The sequence below is a fragment of the Solanum dulcamara genome, chromosome 9 (genome assembly GCF_947179165.1).
Source record: "Solanum dulcamara chromosome 9, daSolDulc1.2, whole genome shotgun sequence".
Lineage (NCBI taxonomy): Eukaryota > Viridiplantae > Streptophyta > Magnoliopsida > Solanales > Solanaceae > Solanum > Solanum dulcamara.
Window position 1 is genome coordinate 39,656,403 of NC_077245.1, and position 13,985 is coordinate 39,670,387.

At 32.1% G+C, this 13,985-nt stretch overlaps 1 pseudogene; it reads left to right on the forward strand.

Moving 5' to 3' along the window:
* Positions 1 to 11,481: 11,481 nt before the first annotated feature.
* On the forward strand, positions 11,482 to 11,994 carry LOC129903360 (uncharacterized; annotated as a pseudogene).
* The last annotated feature ends 1,991 nt before the right edge of the window (positions 11,995 to 13,985 follow it).

Sequence of the window (13,985 nt, forward strand, 5' to 3'; positions counted from 1 at the left end):
AATTGTTTATGGAAATAAGAAAGCATATTGATAATCCACTACCTACAACTGCCACGTGGCAGTGTCTAAAGAGACAACATTGAAGTTGAAGTCGGCGCAAACAAGTACTTCAAGCGGAACCCAATTCTTTGGGGTTTTGGTTTCCCAAATTTATTTTGGACTCAGTTATTTTATTTGAAATTTTTTTCATACACTTATAAATATTTCATAAAATCATTTTTCTACATAACTTTTGACCTAGGATGAGCTAGGAGCCATTGTGCAGGCCGGAGAAGTTTGATTCATCTTTTCTTCTCCTTGTTATTTATTTTTATATCTTTTCTTTGAATGATTGTTATAATTGCTTCATGACTATGTCGAGATAAACTTTTCATTCTAAAATTATGGTAATTAATTAAATAATTGTTTAGTAAATTGTGATTCAAAATATTTAGTTATCATAATAGTTGTTTTAATATTTTTGTGCTTAGTATTTTGATGCTTCACCCCCATTGAAATAAATATATTATCTACTTTTCAACTCGAGAGAGGAATAGAGGGATAAAACATGGAATATAAAGAGCATGATCCTTCTTTGTCAAAAATTTGGATTGATTTGTATCTAGGATAGAGATATACCTAGAATCGTGTTTGGTTCAAATACGAAATATAATCTTAATGCTCCATAATTGGTTAAATCTATCCTCGCTCAACGATGTAGTTAGGATTTCAATTATGGTAGGCAATTAGAGTGTTATATCTTGTAGTTTTTATACATCAGAACTTTTTAAGCTTCTCTAAAGCTGCCATGTGATCTATGTTATCCATGACGTTATCAAATGATCTTAAGGAGGGGAGGATGTAACGCCCCATATCTTGCATAGACTAGTTCTATGTGGGTAGTGATGGTTTGAAATAGATTTGGAAAGATTTGAAAGGGGGTTTGAGGCCAAATAATTTATCACAGTAATCGACCTACTTGCTTAAGCTACTGGTTTGGATGTCTTACATAATTAAGCTACTTGACTACACGTCGAGCTTAAGTAGCAAGGATCACGCAGGTTTTTAAGGTAAGACTAATTGCTAACCTACTAAAAGGGATAAGTAGGTGATGCACCTACTTTCTTAAAGTAATGGACAAGGTTATTTCGGGATACGAGATAGAGATGTTTATTCCCGATTTGAATTAATACACGAATTGGTTATAAATTTTATTTGGTCTAGATTATTAAGTGGGGATTAGGGATTAATTGAGATTAATTAAGTTAATTAAATCACTAAATGGGCCCCACCAAGACACTCTTAGGTGCTGCCATGGATAACCATGGGACACATGTCAAGGATGGACATGTGTCACTCTTAGGGCTGTATATATATATATATATATATATAAGTCATTTGATGACTAAGAGCTCCAATTTTCTCATCTTTAAACTTAAGGAACCTAGAGAGAAAGAAGGAGAGCCCAAGCCATGGCTGAAGCAAAGTGAGCTCTCAAATCTTGATCCGTAAATTAATTTTCTAAGGTATTTTTTACTCAATTCGAGGTGATTAACAACGTGAACTAATCATTGGGGTAGCAAGAAGGTCCAACGTGAATCCACAAGTTCAGCCAAGTTGAGGAGCCAAGTTGCTAAGGTAGGGTCTATTCTTTTAAAATTGGAGTTAATGATGTCGTAATGGAAGGATTAAATTATATTAAGTGGAATTAGAAGTAACAAAATTACATGGTTATTGTTGGCGTTGTAAACGGACAGAATTGGAGTTGTTCTAATTAGATTAAAGTTTGATTAGTATTGTCATTATTATGGTATTGTATTTGAAGGTAATTTGTTTATGTTGAAGGGCTGGAAATATAGTTATAGATAAGTATAGGTGCTTTTGTTTGCAGCAACGTTATGCTCTTTTCCGTATGTTCGTAATTTTGCGAAGTAAAGATCGAAAATCGTATTTTGATGTTTCTAGTTTTGGTGGGTTATTTAGAACATGTATTAAACTAATATTATAGTAGTTTTATTGTATGTGGATGGTGGTCACTGTTGTTATCATTGTTGTTGGTGTTGCTGTTCTAATCGGAGATTAATTGGAAGTTCGGGTTAGGCGAGTAATATAAAAGAAATGTTGTCCGATTTCCGTTAAGTCCTTAACTAATCAAAATATTAATCGAGAAGTGTGAATGAAGAAATTATTTCTATAAGTGATTGGTTGTAAATTTACAAGCTGGAAATCCATAGTTTATTAATAATGGTGTTACTTTCGTATTAAATAGGCTAAAGGGGTAACGAAGCAAGCTTGGTTACAATTGATCTATAACAGGTATGTAAAGCTATCCCTTTTTTCTTTTGGCATGTCTTAGATATAAGTGATATATGATATGAGGTTTGGGGTAATTCCATTCATCGGTTCCGAGTATGATTCATGATTCTTATTCACTTCTTGACGTTAAAACTTTTAAAGTAGTTGAGCTACTGCCCTTGAGTCTTCTATACGTTGGACAGTAGTTGGTATGTTGAAGTCCCTAATATTAAGGACACTATAATGATTAATGTCCTTAACTTCCATAAGTTGTCTCGCATTATATTGATATGTGACTATGATCCCTCAAGCTTTACCTAATATGGTTCATAATGATATTCAAAGAATACTGAACATGACTATTGCCCTGATACTCAAGTATTGATTAGTCTACTTATCTATTGAGTTTCAAATGATGATCTAAATGCATATGGTTACTCACTACTCTACTCATGCTTACTGTCATTACATCTTTCACTGAGTCCCTCACTAGAGGACCAGGTATGTTATCACGCACATTTTACTACATTATCCATCGAGTCCCTCACTAGGGGGCCGAGTACGTTATATGATGATATGATGATGCAATGATATGGTTATGGCATCGAGTCTCACGATGGGCCGGGTAGGGTATACGTGCGCAAGATTTTATTCACCGAGTCCTTTACTAGAGAGTCGGGTATGGTATATGTATATAATGATACAATAATATGGTGATACGATTATGACACCGAGTCCCATAATGGGCTGGGTACGGTATATGATAATGATATGCATGATTGGTTTCGTAAGGCACAGGTACAGTGAGTTCTTGATTATCATACTTGTTTCCTGGACTCTCTACTTCAGTTATGATCTTTATTATGGTATCTCATGCTTTATATACTCAGCACTTATCTTGTACTGACCTCCTTCCTCGGGGGGACTGCGTTTCATGCCCACAGGTACAAGTACTAGCTTCGATGATCTGCCAGCCTAGGATTCCTATTTAGCTATCTTGGAGTGCTCCTTTGTCTCGGAGCCTAGACTTTTGGTATAGACCTCTTTTGATGTATATATATATATATATGTTTAATTTAGGGGTACGGCGGGTCCTTGTCCCGCCATATGATACTGTTGATACTCTTAGAGTTCTGTAGACATATGTGTGGGTTGTATGTATATTTATTCTGTTATGCATATATGACTTGTATTTTGGGATGTTGTATGTAGTGACAGCCTTGTCGGCTCATGTATTATGAGGTTTTAATTGATTATGATTCCTCAAGAGACAAGTTACCCTGATACATGTATGTAACACTTTAGATGATGTCCTGTTTTCACAAAGACACCATATTGTGTTTGGTTTCAGTTTGACAATGTCTAACAGATATGTACATGAGTGCCCAACTCGGGCACTAGTCACGGTCTACGGGGTTGGGTCATGACATAGAGGCCGAGAGACCATGACCATATTATCAACCCCGTGAATCAACAACTAGATAATCAAATAAGTTGATGAAATTGATACTAAACATGATTATTAGCTAAACCATAATCCTAGATCGATTCATTCATTGATTGTGTAAAAATCCGTTCTTTTGTTGGTTAATTGTTCACTTGTTATTTTATCTTTACTTTTAGTCTAGTTATTTTTAATTCATATTTAAAAACACTACTTGAATAAATAATTAGAATTAATATAATTTAGTAAATAGCTAATCGACAAGTCCATGTGAGTTTGACACTCGGCTCCTAAAAAGAGCCACTTTATTACTTGCACGACTGTGTACACTTGCGTGTGCGTTAGAATGCAACAATATTCCTTGAAAACAGTAAGTTCAAAGGATTTGGAGCTAAAAGCCACTGAAGCACATCGATAAAGGGACTGGCGCCTCATAGAAGCTAACCAACGTCTCGCCGGTTAAACGCCCGCCGAATTAGAACAAGTTGTATCAGCACCTAAATTACAACCAGCATTGTACAATAGATGATCAGTGGTTCACCGATCCCAGAGCAAAAGCTCCCGAAAGCACTGAAGGTTGAAGTGATGTAGCGACTAACGTTCACAATTGCGAATCGGCGATCTGCCGATCCGGCGTAAGTCTCGACGCCGAAGCTGATGGACTAAAAATGCATTTATGAAAATTAGTGCTTCCTTTGAAAAATTTGAAGGACCAAAATAGAAATTTGTGCAATTATATACTATTAGTGACATTATTCTCATTATCCAATTATCCAATTGTAGAGAAAAAAGAGTAAAGAGAAGTTTTTAGAGTGAGAAATAGAACCTTCATCTTCATACTTATAAAGCTCTTAGCTTAGTGATAAAGAAACCTTTAATATTGTATACTTCAAGGCTTGGATTCAGATTTTCTTCATCATTTTATCTTAGAATGAAGATTTGCTTTATGGGTATTGTCTTTATTCCTTATTTATGAGTAGCTAAATCCATAGCTAGGGGTGTGTGTGCTTGATGGGGGTGTAAAATTTTAATGAATTTTGATTAATCTTTCATAAAATTAATTGTATGACCTCGATCGATTGTTGTCTTGAAGTTTTAACCTAAGAATTAGTGGTTGCAAACATTGGTTGAGCTCTCTAACTCATTTTGGCTTAGAAAAGCAAAATAGAGTTGGGTATGACTCAATAGTGAGGACTTGTTGAAATTACTCTATGGATATGGGATAATTCGAGTAATTTCTCAATTAATGATAGTCCATCTACTCAAGCAATGTTTCCTGCTTTGTTTGAAAGGGTCTTGGTGTTTGGAATAAACCAAGGGACATACACTTGATAGTTCGGGAGAATATCAAAGCGTAACCTAGATCAAACGCTATCCATGTACCAATCTCTTTTGTTGAGGTTAATCTTAGCCTATTCACATTGAAACCGCAATCGCTATGCACACATCCCTAGTCCTTTCCAATCTTAGTTTACAAAATTGTTGTTAAATCCTTGTTTTAAAGACTTGATAGTGATAAATCATAGTTGTTAGAGGAATCCCCCAATTTTATATATTATTGTTTGTTGAGAACTATAATTGCTAACTTGTTTGAAACGTTGAATCAATTGAAGAGGAGTCTCATCTATCAGTCATTGAGGTTCGACCCCGACCTAATAAGAAGGGTATTATTTTACAAACGACCGTCTATGTTTTGAAATATGAGACATAGTTGAGCTTCATCACCCTCTACAGTTTGTGGTTATTTTTATGGGCCGTAGATTGTGTCCGTAAATGTCAAACTTCATCAGAACTTAAGTTTTTTATGGGCCTTTATGATCTGATCTGAGTTAGAATATTTTGGATAAAATATCATAAATAGTCCATTATCTATTAGAGTAGGTCTAAAATGGTCCTTTAACTATATACTTAACAAATTTAGTCCTTTAACTATATCAGGTTTGTTCCTTAACTATACACTTACTGATTTTAGTTCCTTAATTATACACTTACTGATTTTAGTCATTTAAGTATTCAAAAACATATCATATTTGATCTCTGTCTTTTTTTATACAAATAACTTAAGTTTATATTAATGGAACTCATACCTTCGTGAAATTAAATCTTTAACCCATTTTTTCAGTTATTTTTCTATCCCACTAATTTTCTTCAAATTACTCTTAAGAAACGAACTTGAGCCTCAACGATTCAAAATAAAATTAACAAGAAAAGAAGATATAAGTCCTAATTTATTCATTGAAAGATAAAATAAAATATATTTTTATTGCTAATGACTTGAATATATATTTTCCAAAACAAGGCCCCACCGGGCTATTTTATTAATTGAATAAAAGTCTACATTTTCTTCCTATTAATAAGAGGGAATGTGAGGAGCTTCCTGTCAACATAAAATGACAGAACAACCCTCATATTTGCGTATGTATAATTTGGATTAAAATGAGCCTATTTTTTGCAGCTTCACTTTACCCTTGTATTTCAATTTATTACTCCTTCTATCCTATTTCATGTGACACCTTTCCTTTTTAGTTCGTCCCAAAAAAATGTCACCTTATTATAATTGAAAATATATTAACTTTAAATTTTTTCTTTTATCCTTAATGAAATGATTCTCAACCACACAAATATCTAAGAATTGTTTTGAACCACTTATTTTAAAAGTCTTCCTCTTTTTCTTAAATATTGTGTCAAGTCAAAAGATGTCACATAAAATAAGACGGAGGGAGTATGTGATTTATTCTGAAATATTTAGTAAATAAATAAAATTCATAAATTTCATCCTGAAGTTGTACCAAAAAATCAATTACACACTTAAACTATCATGGCGACCTATTACACACCTAAACTACCTAAAAGTGAAACTATTACACACATGAATGCATAACACCACTCTCATAGTATGTGGTGTATTACACTCGCTGCCACATGGCACCACGTCGCTGCCATATCATCACCATGTCAGAAATTATAATTTTTTATATTTTTTTCTTTTCTTTTCTTTATTAATTAACTTTTTTTATTAACTATATTTTATATTAATTAACTCATAATTAATTATTAACTATCCATCCAATTTTTTATATTTTTTTTTCTTTTCTTTATTAATTAATTTTTCTTTTATTAAATATTTATACTAATTAGCTCCTAATTAATTATTAACCATCCATCCGATTTTTTATATTTCTTTTCTTTTCTTTATTAATTAACTTTTGTTTTATTAACTATATTTTATACTAATTAAATCCTAATTAATTATTAACTACCCATCCATTTTTTTATATTTTTTTTCTTTTCTTTATTAATTAACTTTTCTTTTATTAACTATATTTTATACTAATTAACTCCTAATTAATTATTAACCACCCATCTGAATCCTCCCCCCCCCCAAACCCCAATCGTCTTCTCCACCAAAATGGGGAGAAGAATTCTTCTTCTTCTTAATGGGTTTTGAAAGAAAAAAATCAAGATTCAAAATGGGAAGTAAATAGAGGTGGGTGTAAAGAAAAAGAGGGAAGGTGGGTATGAAGAAGAAAAGACGCGGGGGTGGGTTATTTTGCTTTTTATTTTTTTTTTACTTTACTGGGTTTTGAAAGAAAAAAATCAAGATTTTAAATGGGAGTAAATAGAGGTGGGTGTGAAGAAGAAGAGGGTAGGTGAGTATAAATAAGAAGATGGTAGGTGGGTGTGAAGAAGAAAAGGTGTGGGGGGTGGAGTGATTTTGTTTTTTAATTTTTTTTTAACTGACCTGTATCTGACTGACGCACTGCTCCTTTTTTTTTGCCACGCCAGTTGTAGGGGGATAATAGTCTCACTTTTAGATAGCTTAGGTGTGTAATAGGTCGTCATGATAGTTTAAGTATGTAACTGATTTTTTGGTACAACTTTAGGGGAGAATTTATGCCTTTCCTAGTAAATACACCCCAAAATTGAGGACTTTTAGTTGGCTGTAAAAGCTATGACACATGCTAAGATCCCACATCTACCAATTAGTGTAAATGTGGGCCATATTGTGCATCAAACTATATTGTTTTTTTATTTGTTGAAGTTATCATCCTTTTAAATTTTATCTGTATTTTCTAAAACATCATTTTATTCAACTTTCTTTATTCGAGTTAAAAGAGTTAAAGAATAAATTAATTTATTTTCTTAAAATCTAGATTATTAATTGAAATAAGTGTAAAAAATACACCTAAACTATCCTCTTTTTTGAGTTTCATATCTAAATTATTGAGAGTGTGAATTTCATACCTAAACTATCACTTATTAGTTTGAGAAACACAACTCTCTCTTTTATTACACTCTCATCATTGTGTGTGATCACATTCACTCTTTCATGTAAAAATATTTGTGACATCAAACTCCACATAGATAAAAATAAAAATTAAATAAATTATTAAAATTAGTTAAAATTACAGATTAAAGTCTTATTATCCCCTCCCCCCAAAAAATTATAAAATAAAATATACAATATTTTTTCTTCTCCCACTCCACCACTTTCTCTCACCATAACCCCCCTCCCCCTCCAATTTTTTAGTTTTATTTTTATTTTTAAAATTTCTTTTATAAAAGTTTTTTTAAAAAAAAAATCTTACTTCATCTTCCCCCTAGCGCCCCCTCCCTTCCCTTCAAATAAAAATTTAGATATTATTTTAATATTTTTAATTCTACCCCATGTTTTGTTGAAAAAGGTAAAAGGTAAAGAGAACATATTTGAAAATATTCGAAAATAATCAAATTCTCAATACTTCTTTCAGCTTTTAAAAATAATACGGAGTCACCACTTAATCTTTAAATTAATTTCAAAAGACTTAAAACAGAAAAAATCTTTCAAAATCCAAAGAACAGTTATGAGGTTCTCATTTCCACTTTAAGAAGGTATTAACATTTAAAGTGTCCACTAACATAGGGTTATCCGACAAATTATTTGCCTATTTTAATCGAAAACATAGGATAAGTAAAGAAACACTTGAATTGACTTTAAGGAATAAGACTTGAATTCATTTTAGAGAAAATTGAAAATGTATCGAATAAAATTCGAAATCTATTCAAGACACCATTCGACAATTAAGTAAAGAGACTTTGAATTCGAAAATGACAACTTAATGGAAAATTCATTTAAATTATAACTAATAGAATTTAACAAATTTAAATCCAATAATAAACAAGCTAAACATAATAAATGGAAATAAAACTAAATTACAATCAAATAAATAACTAAAGAACTAATACAATGAAAACATGAAGAAATGAACTAGAGACGGGTTTAGAATAACCCGATTGCCGAACTTGGGGTCTTTGACCCATTTAAAAATCAAGTATCTCCGAATTTTTGGCCTTGGGCCATGGATATTCCCTTACAACTTAGCTTCCCTTTCACTCCACACCGATCTAATTTGCTAAGGTTGACTCGATAAAGAAAGGATTTGGGCCTTCGTGGCCCAACCTCAAAATGCAAGGGGGAGAGGTCCATTATAGCGCCAAACAAGTGGCTCACACGTAAAAGGAAAAAGGGTAAATCACCTAAATGTACAATATTCAAAAAATATTTACCACATAGACCAACATAATTTTTTTAATCATATATAGCAAATTGTTTGAATTAAATTAAGTACGGTCTTTATTCTTCTAAAACTCCCACCCGCTATTTTTTCTTCCCCTGTTTCTCTCCAAATTTGCTACACCAATCTTCTGACCCATAGTTTTCTCCAAAACTAGGGCAATACTTAGCTGCATAGCTTCTCAACCACAACTTTCTACAACATTTGTACTCCAATTTTGGATTTAAGTGATGTGTATTCGGTGGTTATTGCAGAAGAATGGCAAAATTTAGGTGAATGCAGATTTGAATCAGTTAAAAAATTGTAATTTTTGAGTAGAGATTTGTGATTACTTAAAGGTTTGAATGGTTGAATGTTTAATTGTTTGAAGGTTTGAATTAGATTGCATACCTAATTCATTAGCGATACACAATTTGTATTCAGTTGTGATTCAATATGAAAGTTTATTTTTGTTTCTACGTTTATCACAATTACTTGTTTACTTGTTTAATGTGTGTGTAATATAGTTTTTGTTCAAGTTTAATTCATTTTTTGTGGTCTACAGATCACTGAAGGTTGGTTTCATTAGATACAACTTTCATTCATGTCTAATTCTCTTCTAATTCAAGTTTAATGTGTATGTAATATGTTTGTTATTTAAGTTTAATTTTTTTTTGTGGCCTACAGATCACTAAAGGTTGGTTTTGTTAGCTACATATTTCATTCGTGTCTAATTCAAGTTTAATGTGTGTAATACCTTTGTTGTTCAAGTTTAATTTATTTATGTAGCCTACAGATCACTGAAGGCTAGTTTCATTAGTACAGGTTTTATTCGTATCTAATTCTCTTCTAATTCAAATTTAATGTGTGTGTAATACATTTATTGTTCAAGTTTAATTATTTTTATGGCCTATAAAATCACCGAAGGCTAGTTTTATTAGCTACATATTTCATTCGTGTCTAATTCTCTAATTCTCTTCTAATTCAACAAAAAAATATGCAGGACAAAAACATGGCTAATCTGGATGTGCTGCTTTACTTCAATGACCGATGAGATTCTAGCAACAAGTATATTAATTACTTGGCAGATGGTGTGTTGATAAATACCGATTCAACATTTGCTAGCCTCGTTTCTGTGATTGCTGCTCAATTTTCAATAGACACATCAACAAGTAAAGTTGAAATCAGATATAAGATTGATGAAAGGTCTCCTCCAATTCGAATTCATAATGATATGGGAGTAAAAGTGTATATTGAAACCAAAAAGGAACATAGACATATGTCAAAATACCCTTTATGTGTCACAACAATTGAATCGGTCAACTTGGAGAGTGATTCCACTTTAATTTCACTATTATGTTCAGACACTTCAGAAGACATATGGATTACACACAATTCATACTTTTCTAATGCATTTAGTGGTATCGGTGATGCGCGACAGTTAATTGGCTTTGGATCATGTGAGGAAGTTGATGAACAAGAAGAAATACAACCAGGCATCATTATTAACCCCAATCAATCTTTCTTTGAGAAAGATCAAGTTTACAAAAATAAATATGTCCTTACCAGTGCACTAAAAAGATATTTCATTCTTAAACACTTCGAATTCAAGACATTGAGATCAAGCTCAACATGGTAAGACTCAAATTCAAGTTAGTTTATACTATTGATTGTCTATTAATAATTTTTTTCAATAGCTATTCAATACAATGCCTCGAAGAAATCTGTAGTTGGAATTTATGCGCTTCAAGCGTGAATAAATCTCAAATATTCATTGTTAGAGATTTTGAAAGTGAACACACGTGTTTGTTGCTACATAATTTATTATCGGAAAGACAAGCAACACAGACAGTTGTTGGGAGTATTATTATTGCCAAATGTATTGATCCAGATGCCAACTACGCACCAAGAGATATACAAAATGAGATGTTACAAGAATATAGTGTGCGGCTCACATATATGTAAGCTTGGAGAGCTAAAGAAAAAGCTCTTGAATTAGTCTGAGGTGATCCATCTCAATCATATGCAAAGTTGCCAAGTTACTTTCACATACTAGAAGCAACTAACCCTGGTTCTTATATACAAAAATGTATTAATAATGTATTAAACATTATACCTGATGTAGGGAGTATACTGCCGCTTACTTATGCCATTGTTGATTCAGAGAATGATGCATCTTGGAGGTGGTTTTTTGAACAATTCAGAGAGGCATTTGGTCAAAGATCAGAGATGTGTATCGTTTCAGATAGGCATGCAAGCATTATTAAGGCAACTTCAACTGTCTATGATGAAATACCTCATTTCGCGTGTATATGGTACTTGTTGAAAAACATAATGAAAAACTTCAGAAAGAGTCAGCAAAAGGTAACGGAATTGTTCTACTCTATGGCAAAAACATACACCACGGTAGAGTTTAATCAACATATGACAATTGTTGAGAAGATAGATAAGAGGATTAAAGACTACTTGCTGAACATTGGATACAACAAATGGTCACGTGTTCATGCTCAGGTAAATAGGACTTGGATGATGACATAAAACATTGCAGAATCAGTCAATTCAAGAACAAGATATGCCAAAGTTCTTACAGTCTTGCACCTCCTAGAATTCATGAGACAACTTGTTCAAAAATGGAATAACAATAACAGGTCAAAGGCAATATTTTCAGGATTTTACCTTGGGAAAAAGTATGAAAAAATTCTACAACGTAACAAAACTGCATTGGAGAAATTAAGAGTATGATATTTGTAAATTTCTTTTTGCTAATATTTTTTCTTCTGATTCACATGTAACATCTCTCTTGCTTATATTTCTTCTTATTTTTCATAGGTTAGGGAGACAGATGAATATGTGTATACAGTATTTGATGGTATTACACGATTCACGGTATGTCTTCAACAACGTACATGCACATATGGGAGATTTCAGTAGGATGAGTTGCCATGTCCACATGCTTTGGCTGTTTTAACAACAAAACACACTGCTTATGAAAAATATTACTCTGATTACTACACAAGAGGGAATTTATTATTGACATACCAGTTTCACTTAAATCCCCTCCCAGATGAAAGCACCTGGAATATACCAACACATGTTCTTGAAGAGGTTGTACTTCCACCACTTGGAAAGAGACCTCTTGGGAGGTCAAAATATAAAAGACACACGCAATTGAGAGAAGATGAATTCAAAAAATCAAAAATAACATGCAGTAATTGTGGACAACAAGGTCACAACAGGAAGACTTACAAGAATGTTAGGCCTTTGGATTAAGAATAAAGAATGACATTTGAAATAAAGAGTAAACTCTGTTTGTTTTAGGTTGTTAGTTTGCTACAAGAATTCATTTTTTAGTTCAAGTTTAATTCATTTTTTGTGGTTTATAGATCACTGAAGGTTTTTTCATTGGCTATAATTTTTATTCGTGTCTAATTCTCTTCTAATTCAATTTTAGTGTCTATGTAATTCATTTTTAGTTCAAGTCTAATTCGTTTTTGTGTTCTATGGATTACTAGAGGCTTTTTCAATAGCTACATTTTTTATTCGTGTCTAATTCTCTTCTAATTCAATTTAAGTGTGTATGTAATTCATTTTTAGTTCAAGTCTAATTCATTTTTGTGTTCTATGGATTACTGAAGGCTTTTTCAATAACTACATTTTTCATCTGTGTCTAATTCTATTCTAATTCAAGTTTAATATGTATATAATAATTTTAGTTCAAGACTAATTGCTTTTTCATTAGCTACACTTTTCATTGGTGTCGAATTCTCTTCTAATTCAACTTTAATATGTATGTAATTCATTTTTATTCAAGTTTAATTCATTTTTATTTCAAGTTTCATTTTTGTGGTCTATATAACACTGAAGGCGTTCTCAATACAACATTAATTTATAATGCAGGTTTCAGTTTGATAACACTACTGAAATAATTTAGCATTAACGTAGCTATGTATTACATTATAAAAAAAGATATATTTTACATGAATAAAAAATTATATTAAAAGTGTATTTTACATTAACAAAAATTATCTTAAAAAATATAGCACAAAACAATCTTCAAAACCTAACTAATACATCAACTATAAACTGTTTTTAGACAATGTAGTTTTCATAGACATTTTACCTAATATAACTACATTTCTTTATTTATGTGGTCTTTCGTCTTCATTTTGAAAGTTACTATTTTACTTCTTCACTGCATATTCTCATAGTAGAGCCCCAAACCTCTTTCGGAGACTGTCTGTACTTAGTTGTTGATTTACAATATCCTGGCCATTGCTCACTAACTTCGTAAATGCAGCCACAAAAACTCCACAGTCTCTACAAAATTTAAAATATAAAATCATTATAAAAATACTATTGAGTTTAATAACACCAATATAAAAGATAATATTTATTTGATAAACAATTAAACTTACAATGAATCTTCTTGGTGTCTAGGAATTCCTTTAGTTATGAACTTAGATTCAATGAGCTCAAACTCATTTTTTCCATTGTATTTAGGTGATGCCTTCAATTCAGGATGCTTATCATAGAACTTGACCACACTCAAGTAGTGTGGTAAAACCGATGAAATCATGCCAACAGCGTTTTGAGTTAGAAAATTCACCCCCCTCTAGCCGGAAATGAATCATACACCTTCAAAGACCTTTCAACAATATCAAACACAACAAAAATCCAATGATAATCCTCTTTAATGTTTACTGGAAAGAGAACATAATCAACTTTGTCTCATG